This window comes from Microtus pennsylvanicus, unplaced genomic scaffold, assembly GCF_037038515.1.
Source record: "Microtus pennsylvanicus isolate mMicPen1 unplaced genomic scaffold, mMicPen1.hap1 Scaffold_112, whole genome shotgun sequence".
NCBI classification, from domain to species: domain Eukaryota; kingdom Metazoa; phylum Chordata; class Mammalia; order Rodentia; family Cricetidae; genus Microtus; species Microtus pennsylvanicus.
The window spans coordinates 1,428,898-1,450,786 of NW_027460895.1; positions in this window are offsets into that span (position 1 = coordinate 1,428,898).

A 21,889-nucleotide genomic window follows, 5' to 3' on the forward strand; every position below is an offset into this window, starting at 1 on the left:
CGCCGCCTCCCCGACAGGCGCGCCGCGGCGCCACGGCGCGCGAGCGGAGGTCGGCGGCGAGAGGGGGCCCGGGGCGCCGCCAGACCCTCGCCCATCCTCCCCCGGGAAGAGGGATGGAGAGGGAAAGGCGCGCGCCCGGGAAAGAGGGGACACACCCGCGGGCCGCTGCGGTGCGGTGAGGCAAGCAGCGGGAGTGGACGGAGGAGAGCGAGAGCGGGAAGAGAGCCGCCGTCCGCCGTGAGCCGCCAGCGGCAGAGCCAGACACGGGTCCTCGGACGGGGCGAGGAGGGCGGGCGAGCCGGCGCCCGTCCCCCTTCCCCCTCTCTTGACCTCTCTCTCACGACCGCCACGCGCGCCCGTGCGCACGCACACTTCCGTGCGCACAACACACGTGCGACCCGGGGAGCGCGCCTCCCGGCGAGAACTCGGGCGAGGCAGGCGAGCGGGCGGGCAGAGCCGCCGCCGCTGCTCTCTCACGTTAATGATCCTTCCGCAGGTTCACCTACGGAAACCTTGTTACGACTTTTACTTCCTCTAGATAGTCAAGTTGGTGAACAACCACAAATAAGCAAACAAATAGAGAGATAATAACAATAAAAATATTTGAGAGTTCAAATAATTGACTTCATCCACAATAAAAGAATATAAAAATAAAAATATCAAATGCACTTGAACACATTGGCACAGGAGAACACTTGCTAAATAGAACCCCAGTAGCACAGACACTGAGAGAAAAAGAAAAAAGAAAAAAAAAAAGAAAAACAAAACAAAAAAAAAGAACAAAGAAAAAAACTAAAGAGAGAAAAAAAGAAAAAAAAAGAAAAGAAGAAGAAGAAAAAAAAAGAAAAAAAGAAAAAAAGAAAAAAAAGAAAAAAAAAAGAAAGAAAAAAGAAAAAAAAAGAAAAAAAAAACAGACACTGAGAGAAACAATTAATAAGTGAGACCTCCTGAAACTGAAAAGCTTCTGTAAAGCAAAGAACATGGCCAACAAGACAAAACGACGGCCTTACAGAATGGGAAAAGATCTTCACTAATCTCCAAAATACACAAAGAAGTCGAGAAATTGGTCATCCAAAGAACAAATAATCCAATTTTAAAAAATGGAGTACAGACCTAAACAGAGAACACTCAACAGAGGGATCTAAAATGGTTGAAAGACACTTAAATGTATTTAGTGATTATATTTCTTTTCCCTTAGGGATAAAGAAATGGAGAAGTTCTTTGAAGCAGTAAGTCACAAAAACACCAGGCCGTTAAACTTCAGCTACAGGGAAACCCTGTCTCGTGGAAAAACAAAACAACAACAACAACAAAAAAAAAAATCCTGAAGCCAGTGATCATTGCAAACATCTGTATGTTCAGATACTGAGCCTGAGCAAGTTAGAGTGTCACAGATTTGCTGCAATTCATTGCAAATTTCATGTGGATCACAAATCCTGCTCAAGTTACAGCTGTTAGTGTCAGTGTGAACCTTGACACCATCTCTACTGGATTCCTGTCAGCTGGGCTCCGGTCTGCTAGAAAAGCAGAAGAACTAAGGTACCGTAATTAACCTCTTCTGTGCCCCACCTGCAAGAACACTCTGTAAGCTACAGTTCTGAAAACAGCCTGGTCCTGGCATAAGAACAGACAGGAGGACCACTGGAACCGAATAGAAGACCCGGATATCGATCCACACATCTTCGAACACCTGATCTTTGATAAAGAAGTCAAAAATATCCAATAGAAAAAAAAAGAAAGCATGTGAGTTCAAGACCAGCCTGGTCTACAAGAGCTAGTTCCAGGACAGGCTCCAAAAAAAAAAAAAAACTACAGAACAACCCTGTCTCGAAAAAAAAAAAAAGAAAGAAAGAAAGAAAGAAAGAAAGAAAGAAAGAAAGAAGAAAAAGAAAACAGTGCTGTCCTCGAAAATGCCCTCTCCCTTTGAACACGGCCCCTCCTTTGGGCTGAGTTTCCCACACAGCTCTGATGATGCAGGAGGATGCCGAGGGCCCAGTTGGTGCCTGTATCTGTGCCTTGGCAGCAGCTATTCATGTCTTGCCACTCAGAGTCAAATTCCCTTAAGTTTAGCCTTCCCTAAGTGCTTGTTCACTTCAGAAGACTCAACCCTCATCTTCCATGTCCTCCTGGCCTAATTTCTCATATTACTGTTTTACTGAGTATGAATCAGTAATATGAGATGTTCAGGAGAGGGAGAAAGGGTCATTCATGAAAAAAGTGAGTGTTCAACTAACTAACTCCCCATGGGTTCAGGAAGTAGTGAGAAGATATTAATGAAGCAGAGAGAAATTTCTGGTTTTGGAAGGAGGAAATCCTGAATGGCTCCCTCTGTGTCGGAGGAGAGACTCCTGGAAAGGAAACCTCAGGTTCCGGTTGGTCGGTCGGTCGGTCGGTCGGTCAGTTCGGGGAGAAATATCAGCAAGGAGGTAAAGGCCGTGCCTCACGACATCAGCAGTCCCTTCTCTGGAAATTCCACGGTATCCCAGAGAGCTCTCGGAATTTTGTGATGTCACTCGTGTCCTAGAAACGCCAACTGCCCTCAAGACACACTCTCTCGGTGCCTATAAGACTCGGTTCTAGACATGTTGTCTAGAGAATGGAGATCGTTCGTGGAGAGGCCAGAGGGAGGAAGAAGAAAGCTGGCCTCAGATCTCACAGGAAAACATGGAGAAATAATTAGTGGTCCTGGGGAAGACGAAGTGAGTTCACCACTAGCAGGGACTAGAGAGATTTCTGGATGTGATGGCTTTGAGACTTCCAGGGCTAGGGCTCAGGAACTGGGAGGTTTCTGGGATGAAACAGGTCTGTCTGTCTTGTTTCTCTGAGTTCCTAAAGGGCCAACCCACATCAAAGATTCACGATAGTTGATTTGACAAAGTCGGGAATTGACAAGGAGTGCGGAAGGAGTCAGTGAGATTTCAATACCAGCACTGACTGCACATCATCACCCCCCCCCCCGGTCCTTTTCGTTGTGTAGCAATAATAATAGAGAAAGGGGAGTAGTGCTCTGCCAAAGCCCGTATTTTACCATGCCTTATATCACAGCCATTAGCAGGGTTGAGGCATCAAGTGCTGCAGTCAGTCCGACTCCTGTGACCCCCCTAAGGTTTCTGGCTTCCCAGTTTTGAGTGACACCATGGTCTCCAGTTCAGCTTGAGAGCTCTTTAAGAGCCAATGGAGGAGAGAGTGGAAAGAGACTGCCATTTTTTTCTTTTTCCTTGTCTTTCTTTCTTTTGCTGTTTTGCTTTGTTTTTCAAGAAAGGGTTTCTTTTTGTATCTTGGGCTGTCCTAAAACTCACTCTGTAAATCAGGCCATCTTTGAATTCACAGAGATCTGTGTGTGTGCTGTGATTAAAGCCCGGCTGAGACTGCAATTTCTTGTTAGCTCTGGGTGTCCTGAGCTGTTAGTAAGTGACAATGGCTCTGTGTTGTGAATCTCTGTGAATCCAGACTATGTTATGTCCTTCAATGACATGAGTCTGAAGCATCAAGCACCCACCCACCCCTATACTCCCTGAGGTCTCTGAAGTCACACACAGCGCAGCCTCTATGGGTCTGAATAAGGCTTAGAAAGCTTTTCCCTGGTTCACCTGGTGCAGAGGAAACCAGGTAAGTTCTGAGAGACATGCACCACCTTCCTACAGAAAGAAGGGAGGACTGATTAGCTAATACCCACAGAGGGGGAAACTCAAGTCTGGTATTTCAGACAGAACCTGCTTGGACAAAGTCTCATCTGTCAGTCACTTCCTGAGGGAAGGAGGGAGGGAGGGAGGGAGGGAGGGAGGAAGGAAGGACCACAATTATCTCTCCTCTGTGTCCTTTTTACGCTCTTTTCATGCTCTGATGAATATTGTGATTCAAGTTGGCCATGTCCCCTTTTCCACAGCATGTGCACTGTGGCTCTAGATCAAGGAATCAGTTTGTTTGTGTGTTTTGCTCTATCTAGGAGAAGCACCATAGCAGTTGCATACTGACTGAGAAATTTGATTTTTAGGAAATGATTTTTCATATCTGTGAGTGGTCTCTCCATAGATAGCCACTCATCTTTCTTTAAACTTGAGTATAGGAATGAATGATCCCTCCCTCCCTCCCTCCCTCCCTCCCTCTCTCCCTCTTCATGGGAATGAGTGTCTGCTCTTGCATTGAGGGCTCCCCAGTTCTCAGCATCTCCAGCCCAACCTGTCACAAGCTGATCACACATTTGCAAACTTGGGATATATTCTGCTGAAGTTTTGGGATAATGAATTTCATCAACTATGGGACTAACTTTGTTCTGACAGGACACTCACTCACAATCTCTCCTCATCACACCCACATAGTGTAACAACTTTGTGTTTCCTCCACAATGTGCTCATTTCTGTCAGGGAACTGAAAGCCGGCCAGCCAGCCAACACTATTTTTCCTTGTTTCTCATTTTGTTCTTATATTCTGTCTCTCCCCCCCCCCCCGCCTGGAAAACTTTCAGAGTTCACTCTGCCCCCTGAGTAAAGGTGTTATGCTTCCTTTTATTGTATATTTAGTGTGTGTGTGTGTGTGTGTGTGAGAGAGAGAGAGAGAGAGAGAGAGAGAGAGAGAGAGAGAGAGAGATTCATTATGAAATCAAAAGTCAGTCAACAACAGCAAACTTTGTATTTATTTGTCCATCCACGTATTTGCTTGTTTACTTACTTACTTACTTACTTACTCACTCACTCACTCACTCACCCACTTCATTTATTATTTATTTATTTATTTATTTGCAGTGGAAGACTTAATTCAGTAAGAATGATCAGAAGGGTAGGTAGGGTATCCTTGGGAAAAGAGTAAGATATCACGATGACTTTCCCTTCCAAGAGGGAGCTTTCTAGTAAGACGTGAAACCACAGTTTCAAGGGCCCGCTTTCCACAAGTCCTTTTCCAAGGTCAGGCATTTCTTAGGTAAGCAAGGGTCTCCATTCATTCCCTTTGAGGAACTCTCAGGCCCTGCCCTGACATTAACCTCTGACTCCTGCCTATTGTCAAGGCCAATGGGACACTCCTCAGCCCCTCCCTGACCTGAGGTGACCTGAGAAGCCACAGCCCACCCCAGTTCACAGGCCTCTCTTTATCTATCTATCTAACTAAGTAACTGTACAGCATAAAATGTGGAATCTCTTCTCAATGAAATGCTGTTGGCAGCCATTCGATGAATTTATTCTCATCTCAGATCCTGTCCAGCAGGGATGTCTTCTTTCCGTGTTTCTTCTTCTTTTGTATGTTGCAGTCAGTTCAGATGTGCTGGTATATGGTGAGAAAGAGAGAGAGAGAGAAATGGAATTGCTTTTTATTTATTTGAAGAGTTTTAATGATTTAATATTCAGCTACCAGCACATTTATTATTACCAGCGAGCACCTTCCTCTGAAAACATTGGAATCGCCCCCCATCTGTACATGTCATGCACGTGCGTGCATATGTGTGTGTGTGTGTGTGTGTGTGTGTGTGTGTGAGCGTGTGCGCATCCCATCTATCTATCTATCTATCTATCTATCTATCTATCTATCTATCTATCTATGTATCCCTTCATCAAATTCCATTTTAGGAGCTGCTATGCTGACCAGTGACATGGAGGCCACCATTTTCTTAGCCAGTGACAGTCAGGAGACAGAAAGAAGGAAAGAAAGGAAGAAAGGAAGAAAGAATCTACATTCCCAAAGAAAGAAAAAAATTAAGTAAATTTTAAAAAGTAAAAAAAAAATTAAGAAAGTAAGTAAATACATACATAAAAATAGACATAAAGAATGAATAAATGAATAAAACTAAATAATAATTGAAACATTCAATAAGTAAATGAGTCACGCTAAATCAGCAGATAAATAAACAGATATATGAAAGAAGATAAGGAAGTGAAGGAATGAATGAACAAGTAAGTAAGTAAGTAAGTAAGTAAATAACTAGGTGGGTCATTTTTTTTAAAGAAGTAAGTAAATGAGATGGGCTGAACAGATAGTAAGTAAGTAAGTAAGTAAGCAAGCAAGCAAGCAAGCAATCGTGAAAAAAAAAATGAGAGCCGGGCGATGGTGGCGCACGCCTTTAATCCCAGTACTCGGGAGGCAGAGGTAGGCGGATCTCTGTGAGTTCGAGACCAGCCTGGTCTACAGTGCTAGTTCCAGGACAGGCTCCAAAGCCACAGAGAAACCCTGTCTCGAAAAACCAAAAAAAAAAAAAAAAAGAGAGAGACACATCCATTCAATCCATAAAAGACAAAACGTGGAAATAAACATGTAAACTGGTCGACCCACCCAAAGCAGGAGGGAGGTCTCTGTCCAGCAGGGCCGTCTTCTTTCCAAGTTGCAGTCAGTCAGATCTCTGGGCAAACAGAAAAAGAAAGCAATTGTTTTCTACTTGAACAGTTTTAATATTACTCAAATGAATTAATATTCAGCTATTTATTCCCAGCCTTATTTACAACTGGATGCCCACCGAGCACCTTCCTCTCATAGCTAGCCCCTTCTACCCCTGCCCCATCTGGACAGATAGACAGGATGTATGTATGTATGTATGTATAAATAAATAAATAAATAATAAAAAAGTAAAATAAAAATAAGTAAATAAATAAATTAAAAAAAAAAGTGTTTGGTGAGTGGGGCGTGTTGGCATAGAGAACAAAAGAGATAAACTAACCACCAACACATTGAAGAATGACATCATTCAATCAAGACATGGAAAAAGACAACTGGTCGACCCAAGTTCACAAGGCCAACTGGTCAACACCGGTACTTAGCATTTTAAGGCCAAATATTTAATCGGACAACTGGTCGACCCGCTTCCAGTCCGTCAAAAAAAAGGAAGTGCACAGAGACAACTGGTCGACCCGTCAGGTCTAGGAAGATATAATATATATTATACATTAAAAAAAAAAAAAAAAAAAAAAAAGAGTCCAGCGGGACATCTGGTCGACCCGCCACATCCCCGGGGGAAAAAAATGGCCTCCCGCCAGGTGGGAGGGACTACTGGTCTACCCCGGTCCTTTGGAGAAGGAGGTGGAGAGGGGGGAAAAAAAAGTGCGCCCAACCTCCGCCGCCACCCCGACAGGCGCGCCGCGGCGCCACGGCGCGCGAGCGGAGGTCGGCGGCGAGAGGGGGCCCGGGGCGCCGCCAGACCCTCGCCCATCCTCCCCCGGGAAGAGGGATGGAGAGGGAAAGGCGCGCGCCCGGGAAAGAGGGGACACACCCGCGGGCCGCTGCGGTGCGGTGAGGCAAGCAGCGGGAGTGGACGGAGGAGAGCGAGAGCGGGAAGAGAGCCGCCGTCCGCCGTGAGCCGCCAGCGGCAGAGCCAGACACGGGTCCTCGGACGGGGCGAGGAGGGCAGGCGAGCCGGCGCCCGTCCCCCTTCCCCCTCTCTCGACCTCTCTCTCACGACCGCCACGCGCGCCCGTGCGCACGCACACTTCCGTGCGCACAACACACGTGCGACCCGGGGAGCGCGCCTCCCGGCGAGAACTCGGGCGAGGCAGGCGAGCGGGCGGGCAGAGCCGCCGCCGCTGCTCTCTCACGTTAATGATCCTTCCGCAGGTTCACCTACGGAAACCTTGTTACGACTTTTACTTCCTCTAGATAGTCAAGTTGGTGAACAACCACAAATAAGCAAACAAATAGAGAGATAATAACAATAAAAATATTTGAGAGTTCAAATAATTGACTTCATCCACAATAAAAGAATATAAAAATAAAAATATCAAATGCACTTGAACACATTGGCACAGGAGAACGCTTGCTAAATAGAACCCCAGTAGCACAGACACTGAGAGAAAAAGAAAAAAGAAAAAAAAAAGAAAAACAAAACAAAAAAAAGAACAAAGAAAAAAACTAAAGAGAGAAAAAAAAGAAAAAAAAAGAAAAGAAGAAGAAAAAAAAAGAAAAAAAGAAAAAAAGAAAAAAAAGAAAAAAAAAGAAAGAAAAAAGAAAAAAAAAGAAAAAAAAACAGACACTGAGAGAAACAATTAATAAGTGAGACCTCCTGAAACTGAAAAGCTTCTGTAAAGCAAAGAACATGGCCAACAAGACAAAACGACGGCCTTACAGAATGGGAAAAGATCTTCACTAATCTCCAAAATACACAAAGAAGTCGAGAAATTGGTCATCCAAAGAACAAATAATCCAATTTTAAAAAATGGAGTACAGACCTAAACAGAGAACTCTCAACAGAGGCATCTAAAATGGTTGAAAGACACTTAAATGTATTTAGTGATTATATTTCTTTTCCCTTAGGGATAAAGAAATGGAGAAGTTCTTTGAAGCAGTAAGTCACAAAAACACCAGGCCGTTAAACTTCAGCTACAGGGAAACCCTGTCTCGTGGAAAAACAAAACAACAACAACAACAAAAAAAAAATCCTGAAGCCAGTGATCATTGCAAACATCTGTATGTTCAGATACTGAGCCTGAGCAAGTTAGAGTGTCACAGATTTGCTGCAATTCATTGCAAATTTCATGTGGATCACAAATCCTGCTCAAGTTACAGCTGTTAGTGTCAGTGTGAACCTTGACACCATCTCTACTGGATTCCTGTCAGCTGGGCTCCGGTCTGCTAGAAAAGCAGAAGAACTAAGGTACCGTAATTAACCTCTTCTGTGCCCCACCTGCAAGAACACTCTGTAAGCTACAGTTCTGAAAACAGCCTGGTCCTGGCATAAGAACAGACAGGAGGACCAATGGAACCGAATAGAAGACCCGGATATCGATCCACACATCTTCGAACACCTGATCTTTGATAAAGAAGTCAAAAATATCCAATAGAAAAAAAAAGAAAGCATGTGAGTTCAAGACCAGCCTGGTCTACAAGAGCTAGTTCCAGGACAGGCTCCAAAAAAAAAAAAAACTACAGAACAACCCTGTCTCGAAAAAAAAAAAAGAAAGAAAGAAAGAAAGAAAGAAAGAAAGAAAGAAAGAAAGAAAAAGAAAACAGTGCTGTCCTCGAAAATGCCCTCTCCCTTTGAACACGGCCCCTCCTTTGGGCTGAGTTTCCCACACAGCTCTGATGATGCAGGAGGATGCCGAGGGCCCAGTTGGTGCCTGTATCTGTGCCTTGGCAGCAGCTATTCATGTCTTGCCACTCAGAGTCAAATTCCCTTAAGTTTAGCCTTCCCTAAGTGCTTGTTCACTTCAGAAGACTCAACCCTCATCTTCCATGTCCTCCTGGCCTAATTTCTCATATTACTGTTTTACTGAGTATGAATCAGTAATATGAGATGTTCAGGAGAGGGAGGAAGGGTCATTCATGAAAAAAGTGAGTGTTCAACTAACTAACTCCCCATGGGTTCAGGAAGTAGTGAGAAGATATTAATGAAGCAGAGAGAAATTTCTGGTTTTGGAAGGAGGAAATCCTGAATGGCTCCCTCTGTGTCGGAGGAGAGACTCCTGGAAAGGAAACCTCAGGTTCCGGTTGGTCGGTCGGTCGGTCGGTCGGTCGGTCAGTTCGGGGAGAAATATCAGCAAGGAGGTAAAGGCCGTGCCTCACGACATCAGCAGTCCCTTCTCTGGAAATTCCACGGTATCCCAGAGAGCTCTCGGAATTTTGTGATGTCACTCGTGTCCTAGAAACGCCAACTGCCCTCAAGACACACTCTCTCGGTGCCTATAAGACTCGGTTCTAGACATGTTGTCTAGAGAATGGAGATCGTTCGTGGAGAGGCCAGAGGGAGGAAGAAGAAAGCTGGCCTCAGATCTCACAGGAAAACATGGAGAAATAATTAGTGGTCCTGGGGAAGACGAAGTGAGTTCACCACTAGCAGGGACTAGAGAGATTTCTGGATGTGATGGCTTTGAGACTTCCAGGGCTAGGGCTCAGGAACTGGGAGGTTTCTGGGATGAAACAGGTCTGTCTGTCTTGTTTCTCTGAGTTCCTAAAGGGCCAACCCACATCAAAGATTCACGATAGTTGATTTGACAAAGTCGGGAATTGACAAGGAGTGCGGAAGGAGTCAGTGAGATTTCAATACCAGCACTGACTGCACATCATCACCCCCCCCCCCGGTCCTTTTCGTTGTGTAGCAATAATAATAGAGAAAGGGGAGTAGTGCTCTGCCAAAGCCCGTATTTTACCATGCCTTATATCACAGCCATTAGCAGGGTTGAGGCATCAAGTGCTGCAGTCAGTCCGACTCCTGTGACCCCCCTAAGGTTTCTGGCTTCCCAGTTTTGAGTGACACCATGGTCTCCAGTTCAGCTTGAGAGCTCTTTAAGAGCCAATGGAGGAGAGAGTGGAAAGAGACTGCCATTTTTTTCTTTTTCCTTGTCTTTCTTTCTTTTGCTGTTTTGCTTTGTTTTTCAAGAAAGGGTTTCTTTTTGTATCTTGGGCTGTCCTAAAGCTCACTCTGTAAATCAGGCCATCTTTGAATTCACAGAGATCTGTGTGTGTGCTGTGATTAAAGCCCGGCTGAGACTGCAATTTCTTGTTAGCTCTGGGTGTCCTGAGCTGTTAGTAAGTGACAATGGCTCTGTGTTGTGAATCTCTGTGAATCCAGACTATGTTATGTCCTTCATACATGAGTCATACATGAGTCTGAAGCATCAAGCACCCACCCACCCCTATACTCCCTGAGGTCTCTGAAGTCACACACAGCGCAGCCTCTATGGGTCTGAATAAGGCTTAGAAAGCTTTTCCCTGGTTCACCTGGTGCAGAGGAAACCAGGTAAGTTCTGAGAGACATGCACCACCTTCCTACAGAAAGAAGGGAGGACTGATTAGCTAATACCCACAGAGGGGGAAACTCAAGTCTGGTATTTCAGACAGAACCTGCTTGGACAAAGTCTCATCTGTCAGTCACTTCCTGAGGGAAGGAGGGAGGGAGGGAGGGAGGGAGGAAGGAAGGACCACAATTATCTCTCCTCTGTGTCCTTTTTACGCTCTTTTCATGCTCTGATGAATATTGTGATTCAAGTTGGCCATGTCCCCTTTTCCACAGCATGTGCACTGTGGCTCTAGATCAAGGAATCAGTTTGTTTGTGTGTTTTGCTCTATCTAGGAGAAGCAACATAGCAGTTGCATACTGACTGAGAAATTTGATTTTTAGGAAATGATTTTTCATATCTGTGAGTGGTCTCTCCATAGATAGCCACTCATCTTTCTTTAAACTTGAGTATAGGAATGAATGATCCCTCCCTCCCTCCCTCCCTCCCTCTCTCCCTCTTCATGGGAATGAGTGTCTGCTCTTGCATTGAGGGCTCCCCAGTTCTCAGCATCTCCAGCCCAACCTGTCACAAGCTGATCACACATTTGCAAACTTGGGATATATTCTGCTGAAGTTTTGGGATAATGAATTTCATCAACTATGGGACTAACTTTGTTCTGACAGGACACTCACTCACAATCTCTCCTCATCACACCCACATAGTGTAACAACTTTGTGTTTCCTCCACAATGTGCTCATTTCTGTCAGGGAACTGAAAGCCGGCCAGCCAGCCAACACTATTTTTCCTTGTTTCTCATTTTGTTCTTATATTCTGTCTCTCCCCCCCCCCCGCCTGGAAAACTTTCAGAGTTCACTCTGCCCCCTGAGTAAAGGTGTTATGCTTCCTTTTATTGTATATTTAGTGTGTGTGTGTGTGTGTGTGTGTGTGTGTGAGAGAGAGAGAGAGAGAGAGAGAGATTCATTATGAAATCAAAAGTCAGTCAACAACAGCAAACTTTGTATTTATTTGTCCATCCACGTATTTGCTTGTTTACTTACTTACTTACTTACTTACTCACTCACTCACTCACTCACCCACTTCATTTATTATTTATTTATTTATTTATTTGCAGTGGAAGACTTAATTCAGTAAGAATGATCAGAAGGGTAGGTAGGGTATCCTTGGGAAAAGAGTAAGATATCACGATGACTTTCCCTTCCAAGAGGGAGCTTTCTAGTAAGACGTGAAACCACAGTTTCAAGGGCCCGCTTTCCACAAGTCCTTTTCCAAGGTCAGGCATTTCTTAGGTAAGCAAGGGTCTCCATTCATTCCCTTTGAGGAACTCTCAGGCCCTGCCCTGACATTAACCTCTGACTCCTGCCTATTGTCAAGGCCAATGGGACACTCCTCAGCCCCTCCCTGACCTGAGGTGACCTGAGAAGCCACAGCCCACCCCAGTTCACAGGCCTCTCTTTATCTATCTATCTAACTAAGTAACTGTACAGCATAAAATGTGGAATCTCTTCTCAATGAAATGCTGTTGGCAGCCATTCGATGAATTTATTCTCATCTCAGATCCTGTCCAGCAGGGATGTCTTCTTTCCGTGTTTCTTCTTCTTTTGTATGTTGCAGTCAGTTCAGATGTGCTGGTATATGGTGAGAAAGAGAGAGAGAGAGAAATGGAATTGCTTTTTATTTATTTGAAGAGTTTTAATGATTTAATATTCAGCTATTTCCAGCCTTATTTACCAGCACATTTATTATTACCAGCGAGCACCTTCCTCTGAAAACATTGGAATCGCCCCCCATCTGTACATGTCATGCACGTGCGTGCATATGTGTGTGTGTGTGTGTGTGTGTGTGTGAGCGTGTGCGCATCCCATCTATCTATCTATCTATCTATCTATCTATCTATCTATCTATCTATCTATCTATCTATGTATCCCTTCATCAAATTCCATTTTAGGAGCTGCTATGCTGACCAGTGACATGGAGGCCACCATTTTCTTAGCCAGTGACAGTCAGGAGACAGAAAGAAGGAAAGAAAGGAAGAAAGGAAGAAAGAATCTACATTCCCAAAGAAAGAAAAAAATTAAGTAAATTTTAAAAAGTAAAAAAAAAATTAAGAAAGTAAGTAAATACATACATAAAAATAGACATAAAGAATGAATAAATGAATAAAACTAAATAATAATTGAAACATTCAATAAGTAAATGAGTCACGCTAAATCAGCAGATAAATAAACAGATATATGAAAGAAGATAAGGAAGTGAAGGAATGAATGAACAAGTAAGTAAGTAAGTAAGTAAGTAAGTAAATCACTAGGTGGGTCATTTTTTTTAAAGAAGTAAGTAAATGAGATGGGCTGAACAGATAGTAAGTAAGTAAGTAAGTAAGCAAGCAAGCAAGCAAGCAATCGTGAAAAAAAAAATGAGAGCCGGGCGATGGTGGCGCACGCCTTTAATCCCAGTACTCGGGAGGCAGAGGTAGGCGGATCTCTGTGAGTTCGAGACCAGCCTGGTCTACAGTGCTAGTTCCAGGACAGGCTCCAAAGCCACAGAGAAACCCTGTCACGAAAAACCAAAAAAAAAAAAAAGAGAGAGACACATCCATTCAATCCATAAAAGACAAAACGTGGAAATAAACATGTAAACTGGTCGACCCACCCAAAGCAGGAGGGAGGTCTCTGTCCAGCAGGGCCGTCTTCTTTCCAAGTTGCAGTCAGTCAGATCTCTGGGCAAACAGAAAAAGAAAGCAATTGTTTTCTACTTGAACAGTTTTAATATTACTCAAATGAATTAATATTCAGCTATTTATTCCCAGCCTTATTTACAACTGGATGCCCACCGAGCACCTTCCTCTCATAGCTAGCCCCTTCTACCCCTGCCCCATCTGGACAGATAGACAGGATGTATGTATGTATGTATAAATAAATAAATAAATAATAAAAAAGTAAAATAAAAATAAGTAAATAAATAAATTAAAAAAAAAAGTGTTTGGTGAGTGGGGCGTGTTGGCATAGAGAACAAAAGAGATAAACTAACCACCAACACATTGAAGAATGACATCATTCAATCAAGACATGGAAAAAGACAACTGGTCGACCCAAGTTCACAAGGCCAACTGGTCAACCCCGGTACTTAGCATTTTAAGGCCAAATATTTAATCGGACAACTGGTCGACCCGCTTCCAGTCCGTCAAAAAAAAGGAAGTGCACAGAGACAACTGGTCGACCCGTCAGGTCTAGGAAGATATAATATATATTATACATTAAAAAAAAAAAAAAAAAAAAAAAAGAGTCCAGCGGGACATCTGGTCGACCCGCCGCATCCCCGGGGGAAAAAAATGGCCTCCCGCCCGGTGGGAGGGACTACTGGTCTACCCCGGTCCTTTGGAGAAGGAGGTGGAGAGGGGGGAAAAAAAAGTGCGCCCAACCTCCGCCGCCTCCCCGACAGGCGCGCCGCGGCGCCACGGCGCGCGAGCGGAGGTCGGCGGCGAGAGGGGGCCCGGGGCGCCGCCAGACCCTCGCCCATCCTCCCCCGGGAAGAGGGATGGAGAGGGAAAGGCGCGCGCCCGGGAAAGAGGGGACACACCCGCCGGCCGCTGCGGTGCGGTGAGGCAAGCAGCGGGAGTGGACGGAGGAGAGCGAGAGCGGGAAGAGAGCCGCCGTCCGCCGTGAGCCGCCAGCGGCAGAGCCAGACACGGGTCCTCGGACGGGGCGAGGAGGGCAGGCGAGCCGGCGCCCGTCCCCCTTCCCCCTCTCTCGACCTCTCTCTCACGACCGCCACGCGCGCCCGTGCGCACGCACACTTCCGTGCGCACAACACACGTGCGACCCGGGGAGCGCGCCTCCCGGCGAGAACTCGGGCGAGGCAGGCGAGCGGGCGGGCAGAGCCGCCGCCGCTGCTCTCTCACGTTAATGATCCTTCCGCAGGTTCACCTACGGAAACCTTGTTACGACTTTTACTTCCTCTAGATAGTCAAGTTGGTGAACAACCACAAATAAGCAAACAAATAGAGAGATAATAACAATAAAAATATTTGAGAGTTCAAATAATTGACTTCATCCACAATAAAAGAATATAAAAATAAAAATATCAAATGCACTTGAACACATTGGCACAGGAGAACGCTTGCTAAATAGAACCCCAGTAGCACAGACACTGAGAGAAAAAGAAAAAAGAAAAAAAAAAGAAAAACAAAACAAAAAAAAGAACAAAGAAAAAAACTAAAGAGAGAAAAAAAGAAAAAAAAAGAAAAGAATCAGAAAAAAAAAGAAAAAAAGAAAAAAAGAAAGAAAAAAGAAAAAAAAAGAAAAAAAAACAGACACTGAGAGAAACAATTAATAAGTGAGACCTCCTGAAACTGAAAAGCTTCTGTAAAGCAAAGAACATGGCCAACAAGACAAAACGACGGCCTTACAGAATGGGAAAAGATCTTCACTAATCTCCAAAATACACAAAGAAGTCGAGAAATTGGTCATCCAAAGAACAAATAATCCAATTTTAAAAAATGGAGTACAGACCTAAACAGAGAACTCTCAACAGAGGGATCTAAAATGGTTGAAAGACACTTAAATGTATTTAGTGATTATATTTCTTTTCCCTTAGGGATAAAGAAATGGAGAAGTTCTTTGAAGCAGTAAGTCACAAAAACACCAGGCCGTTAAACTTCAGCTACAGGGAAACCCTGTCTCGTGGAAAAACAAAACAACAACAACAACAAAAAAAAAATCCTGAAGCCAGTGATCATTGCAAACATCTGTATGTTCAGATACTGAGCCTGAGCAAGTTAGAGTGTCACAGATTTGCTGCAATTCATTGCAAATTTCATGTGGATCACAAATCCTGCTCAAGTTACAGCTGTTAGTGTCAGTGTGAACCTTGACACCATCTCTACTGGATTCCTGTCAGCTGGGCTCCGGTCTGCTAGAAAAGCAGAAGAACTAAGGTACCGTAATTAACCTCTTCTGTGCCCCACCTGCAAGAACACTCTGTAAGCTACAGTTCTGAAAACAGCCTGGTCCTGGCATAAGAACAGACAGGAGGACCAATGGAACCGAATAGAAGACCCGGATATCGATCCACACATCTTCGAACACCTGATCTTTGATAAAGAAGTCAAAAATATCCAATAGAAAAAAAAAGAAAGCATGTGAGTTCAAGACCAGCCTGGTCTACAAGAGCTAGTTCCAGGACAGGCTCCAAAAAAAAAAAAAAACTACAGAACAACCCTGTCTCGAAAAAAAAAAAAGAAAGAAAGAAAGAAAGAAAGAAAGAAAGAAAGAAAGAAAGAAAGAAAGAAGAAAAAGAAAACAGTGCTGTCCTCGAAAATGCCCTCTCCCTTTGAACACGGCCCCTCCTTTGGGCTGAGTTTCCCACACAGCTCTGATGATGCAGGAGGATGCCGAGGGCCCAGTTGGTGCCTGTATCTGTGCCTTGGCAGCAGCTATTCATGTCTTGCCACTCAGAGTCAAATTCCCTTAAGTTTAGCCTTCCCTAAGTGCTTGTTCACTTCAGAAGACTCAACCCTCATCTTCCATGTCCTCCTGGCCTAATTTCTCATATTACTGTTTTACTGAGTATGAATCAGTAATATGAGATGTTCAGGAGAGGGAGGAAGGGTCATTCATGAAAAAAGTGAGTGTTCAACTAACTAACTCCCCATGGGTTCAGGAAGTAGTGAGAAGATATTAATGAAGCAGAGAGAAATTTCTGGTTTTGGAAGGAGGAAATCCTGAATGGCTCCCTCTGTGTCGGAGGAGAGACTCCTGGAAAGGAAACCTCAGGTTCCGGTTGGTCGGTCGGTCGGTCGGTCGGTCAGTTCGGGGAGAAATATCAGCAAGGAGGTAAAGGCCGTGCCTCACGACATCAGCAGTCCCTTCTCTGGAAATTCCACGGTATCCCAGAGAGCTCTCGGAATTTTGTGATGTCACTCGTGTCCTAGAAACGCCAACTGCCCTCAAGACACACTCTCTCGGTGCCTATAAGACTCGGTTCTAGACATGTTGTCTAGAGAATGGAGATCGTTCGTGGAGAGGCCAGAGGGAGGAAGAAGAAAGCTGGCCTCAGATCTCACAGGAAAACATGGAGAAATAATTAGTGGTCCTGGGGAAGACGAAGTGAGTTCACCACTAGCAGGGACTAGAGAGATTTCTGGATGTGATGGCTTTGAGACTTCCAGGGCTAGGGCTCAGGAACTGGGAGGTTTCTGGGATGAAACAGGTCTGTCTGTCTTGTTTCTCTGAGTTCCTAAAGGGCCAACCCACATCAAAGATTCACGATAGTTGATTTGACAAAGTCGGGAATTGACAAGGAGTGCGGAAGGAGTCAGTGAGATTTCAATACCAGCACTGACTGCACATCATCACCCCCCCCCCCGGTCCTTTTCGTTGTGTAGCAATAATAATAGAGAAAGGGGAGTAGTGCTCTGCCAAAGCCCGTATTTTACCATGCCTTATATCACAGCCATTAGCAGGGTTGAGGCATCAAGTGCTGCAGTCAGTCCGACTCCTGTGACCCCCCTAAGGTTTCTGGCTTCCCAGTTTTGAGTGACACCATGGTCTCCAGTTCAGCTTGAGAGCTCTTTAAGAGCCAATGGAGGAGAGAGTGGAAAGAGACTGCCATTTTTTTCTTTTTCCTTGTCTTTCTTTCTTTTGCTGTTTTGCTTTGTTTTTCAAGAAAGGGTTTCTTTTTGTATCTTGGGCTGTCCTAAAACTCACTCTGTAAATCAGGCCATCTTTGAATTCACAGAGATCTGTGTGTGTGCTGTGATTAAAGCCCGGCTGAGACTGCAATTTCTTGTTAGCTCTGGGTGTCCTGAGCTGTTAGTAAGTGACAATGGCTCTGTGTTGTGAATCTCTGTGAATCCAGACTATGTTATGTCCTTCATACATGAGTCATACATGAGTCTGAAGCATCAAGCACCCACCCACCCCTATACTCCCTGAGGTCTCTGAAGTCACACACAGCGCAGCCTCTATGGGTCTGAATAAGGCTTAGAAAGCTTTTCCCTGGTTCACCTGGTGCAGAGGAAACCAGGTAAGTTCTGAGAGACATGCACCACCTTCCTACAGAAAGAAGGGAGGACTGATTAGCTAATACCCACAGAGGGGGAAACTCAAGTCTGGTATTTCAGACAGAACCTGCTTGGACAAAGTCTCATCTGTCAGTCACTTCCTGAGGGAAGGAGGGAGGGAGGGAGGGAGGGAGGAAGGAAGGACCACAATTATCTCTCCTCTGTGTCCTTTTTACGCTCTTTTCATGCTCTGATGAATATTGTGATTCAAGTTGGCCATGTCCCCTTTTCCACAGCATGTGCACTGTGGCTCTAGATCAAGGAATCAGTTTGTTTGTGTGTTTTGCTCTATCTAGGAGAAGCAACATAGCAGTTGCATACTGACTGAGAAATTTGATTTTTAGGAAATGATTTTTCATGTCTGTGAGTGGTCTCTCCATAGATAGCCACTCATCTTTCTTTAAACTTGAGTATAGGAATGAATGATCCCTCCCTCCCTCCCTCCCTCCCTCCCTCTCTCCCTCTTCATGGGAATGAGTGTCTGCTCTTGCATTGAGGGCTCCCCAGTTCTCAGCATCTCCAGCCCAACCTGTCACAAGCTGATCACACATTTGCAAACTTGGGATATATTCTGCTGAAGTTTTGGGATAATGAATTTCATCAACTATGGGACTAACTTTGTTCTGACAGGACACTCACTCACAATCTCTCCTCATCACACCCACATAGTGTAACAACTTTGTGTTTCCTCCACAATGTGCTCATTTCTGTCAGGGAACTGAAAGCCGGCCAGCCAGCCAACACTATTTTTCCTTGTTTCTCATTTTGTTCTTATATTCTGTCTCTCCCCCCCCCCCGCCTGGAAAACTTTCAGAGTTCACTCTGCCCCCTGAGTAAAGGTGTTATGCTTCCTTTTATTGTATATTTAGTGTGTGTGTGTGTGTGTGAGAGAGAGAGAGAGAGAGAGAGAGAGAGAGAGAGAGATTCATTATGAAATCAAAAGTCAGTCAACAACAGCAAACTTTGTATTTATTTGTCCATCCACGTATTTGCTTGTTTACTTACTTACTTACTTACTCACTCACTCACTCACTCACTCACCCACTTCATTTATTATTTATTTATTTATTTATTTGCAGTGGAAGACTTAATTCAGTAAGAATGATCAGAAGGGTAGGTAGGGTATCCTTGGGAAAAGAGTAAGATATCACGATGACTTTCCCTTCCAAGAGGGAGCTTTCTAGTAAGACGTGAAACCACAGTTTCAAGGGCCCGCTTTCCACAAGTCCTTTTCCAAGGTCAGGCATTTCTTAGGTAAGCAAGGGTCTCCATTCATTCCCTTTGAGGAACTCTCAGGCCCTGCCCTGACATTAACCTCTGACTCCTGCCTATTGTCAAGGCCAATGGGACACTCCTCAGCCCCTCCCTGACCTGAGGTGACCTGAGAAGCCACAGCCCACCCCAGTTCACAGGCCTCTCTTTATCTATCTATCTAACTAAGTAACTGTACAGCATAAAATGTGGAATCTCTTCTCAATGAAATGCTGTTGGCAGCCATTCGATGAATTTATTCTCATCTCAGATCCTGTCCAGCAGGGATGTCTTCTTTCCGTGTTTCTTCTTCTTTTGTATGTTGCAGTCAGTTCAGATGTGCTGGTATATGGTGAGAAAGAGAGAGAGAGAGAAATGGAATTGCTTTTTATTTATTTGAAGAGTTTTAATGATTTAATATTCAGCTATTTCCAGCCTTATTTACCAGCACATTTATTATTACCAGCGAGCACCTTCCTCTGAAAACATTGGAATCGCCCCCCATCTGTACATGTCATGCACGTGCGTGCATATGTGTGTGTGTGTGTGTGTGTGTGTGTGTGTGTGTGTGAGCGTGTGCGCATCCCATCTATCTATCTATCTATCTATCTATCTATCTATCTATCTATCTATCTATCTATCTATCTATGTATCCCTTCATCAAATTCCATTTTAGGAGCTGCTATGCTGACCAGTGACATGGAGGCCACCATTTTCTTAGCCAGTGACAGTCAGGAGACAGAAAGAAGGAAAGAAAGGAAGAAAGGAAGAAAGAATCTACATTCCCAAAGAAAGAAAAAAATTAAGTAAATTTTAAAAAGTAAAAAAAAAATTAAGAAAGTAAGTAAATACATACATAAAAATAGACATAAAGAATGAATAAATGAATAAAACTAAATAATAATTGAAACATTCAATAAGTAAATGAGTCACGCTAAATCAGCAGATAAATAAACAGATATATGAAAGAAGATAAGGAAGTGAAGGAATGAATGAACAAGTAAGTAAGTAAGTAAGTAAGTAAGTAAATCACTAGGTGGGTCATTTTTTTTAAAGAAGTAAGTAAATGAGATGGGCTGAACAGATAGTAAGTAAGTAAGTAAGTAAGCAAGCAAGCAAGCAAGCAATCGTGAAAAAAAAAATGAGAGCCGGGCGATGGTGGCGCACGCCTTTAATCCCAGTACTCGGGAGGCAGAGGTAGGCGGATCTCTGTGAGTTCGAGACCAGCCTGGTCTACAGTGCTAGTTCCAGGACAGGCTCCAAAGCCACAGAGAAACCCTGTCTCGAAAAACCAAAAAAAAAAAAAAAAAGAGAGAGACACATCCATTCAATCCATAAAAGACAAAACGTGGAAATAAACATGTAAACTGGTCGACCCACCCAAAGCAGGAGGGAGGTCTCTGTCCAGCAGGGCCGTCTTCTTTCCAAGTTGCAGTCAGTCAGATCTCTGGGCAAACAGAAAAAGAAAGCAATTGTTTTCTACTTGAACAGTTTTAATATTACTCAAATGAATTAATATTCAGCTATTTATTCCCAGCCTTATTTACAACTGGATGCCCACCGAGCACCTTCCTCTCATAGCTAGCCCCTTCTACCCCTGCCCCATCTGGACAGATAGACAGGATGTATGTATGTATGTATGTATGTATAAATAAATAAATAAATAATAAAAAAGTAAAATAAAAATAAGTAAATAAATAAATTAAAAAAAAAAGTGTTTGGTGAGTGGGGCGTGTTGGCATAGAGAACAAAAGAGATAAACTAACCACCAACACATTGAAGAATGACATCATTCAATCAAGACATGGAAAAAGACAACTGGTCGACCCAAGTTCACAAGGCCAACTGGTCAACCCCGGTACTTAGCATTTTAAGGCCAAATATTTAATCGGACAACTGGTCGACCCGCTTCCAGTCCGTCAAAAAAAAGGAAGTGCACAGAGACAACTGGTCGACCCGTCAGGTCTAGGAAGATATAATATATATTATACATTAAAAAAAAAAAAAAAAAAAAAAAAGAGTCCAGCGGGACATCTGGTCGACCCGCCGCATCCCCGGGGGAAAAAAATGGCCTCCCGCCCGGTGTGAGGGACTACTGGTCTACCCCGGTCCTTTGGAGAAGGAGGTGGAGAGGGGGGAAAAAAAAGTGCGCCCAACCTCCGCCGCCTCCCCGACAGGCGCGCCGCGGCGCCACGGCGCGCGAGCAGAGGTCGGCGGCGAGAGGGGGCCCGGGGCGCCGCCAGACCCTCGCCCATCCTCCCCCGGGAAGAGGGATGGAGAGGGAAAGGCGCGCGCCCGGGAAAGAGGGGACACACCCGCGGGCCGCTGCGGTGCGGTGAGGCAAGCAGCGGGAGTGGACGGAGGAGAGCGAGAGCGGGAAGAGAGCCGCCGTCCGCCGTGAGCCGCCAGCGGCAGAGCCAGACACGGGTCCTAGGACGGGGCGAGGAGGGCGGGCGAGCCTGCGCCCGTCCCCCTTCCCCCTCTCTCGACCTCTCTCTCACGACCGCCACGCGCGCCCGTGCGCACGCACACTTCCGTGCGCACAACACACGTGCGACCCGGGGAGCGCGCCTCCCGGTGAGAACTCGGGCGAGGCAGGCGAGCGGGCGGGCAGAGCCGCCGCCGCTGCTCTCTCACGTTAATGATCCTTCCGCAGGTTCACCTACGGAAACCTTGTTACGACTTTTACTTCCTCTAGATAGTCAAGTTGGTGAACAACCACAAATAAGCAAACAAATAGAGAGATAATAACAATAAAAATATTTGAGAGTTCAAATAATTGACTTCATCCACAATAAAAGAATATAAAAATAAAAATATCAAATGCACTTGAACACATTGGCACAGGAGAACGCTTGCTAAATAGAACCCCAGTAGCACAGACACTGAGAGAAAAAGAAAAAAAAGAAAAAAGAAAAAAAAAAAGAAAAAC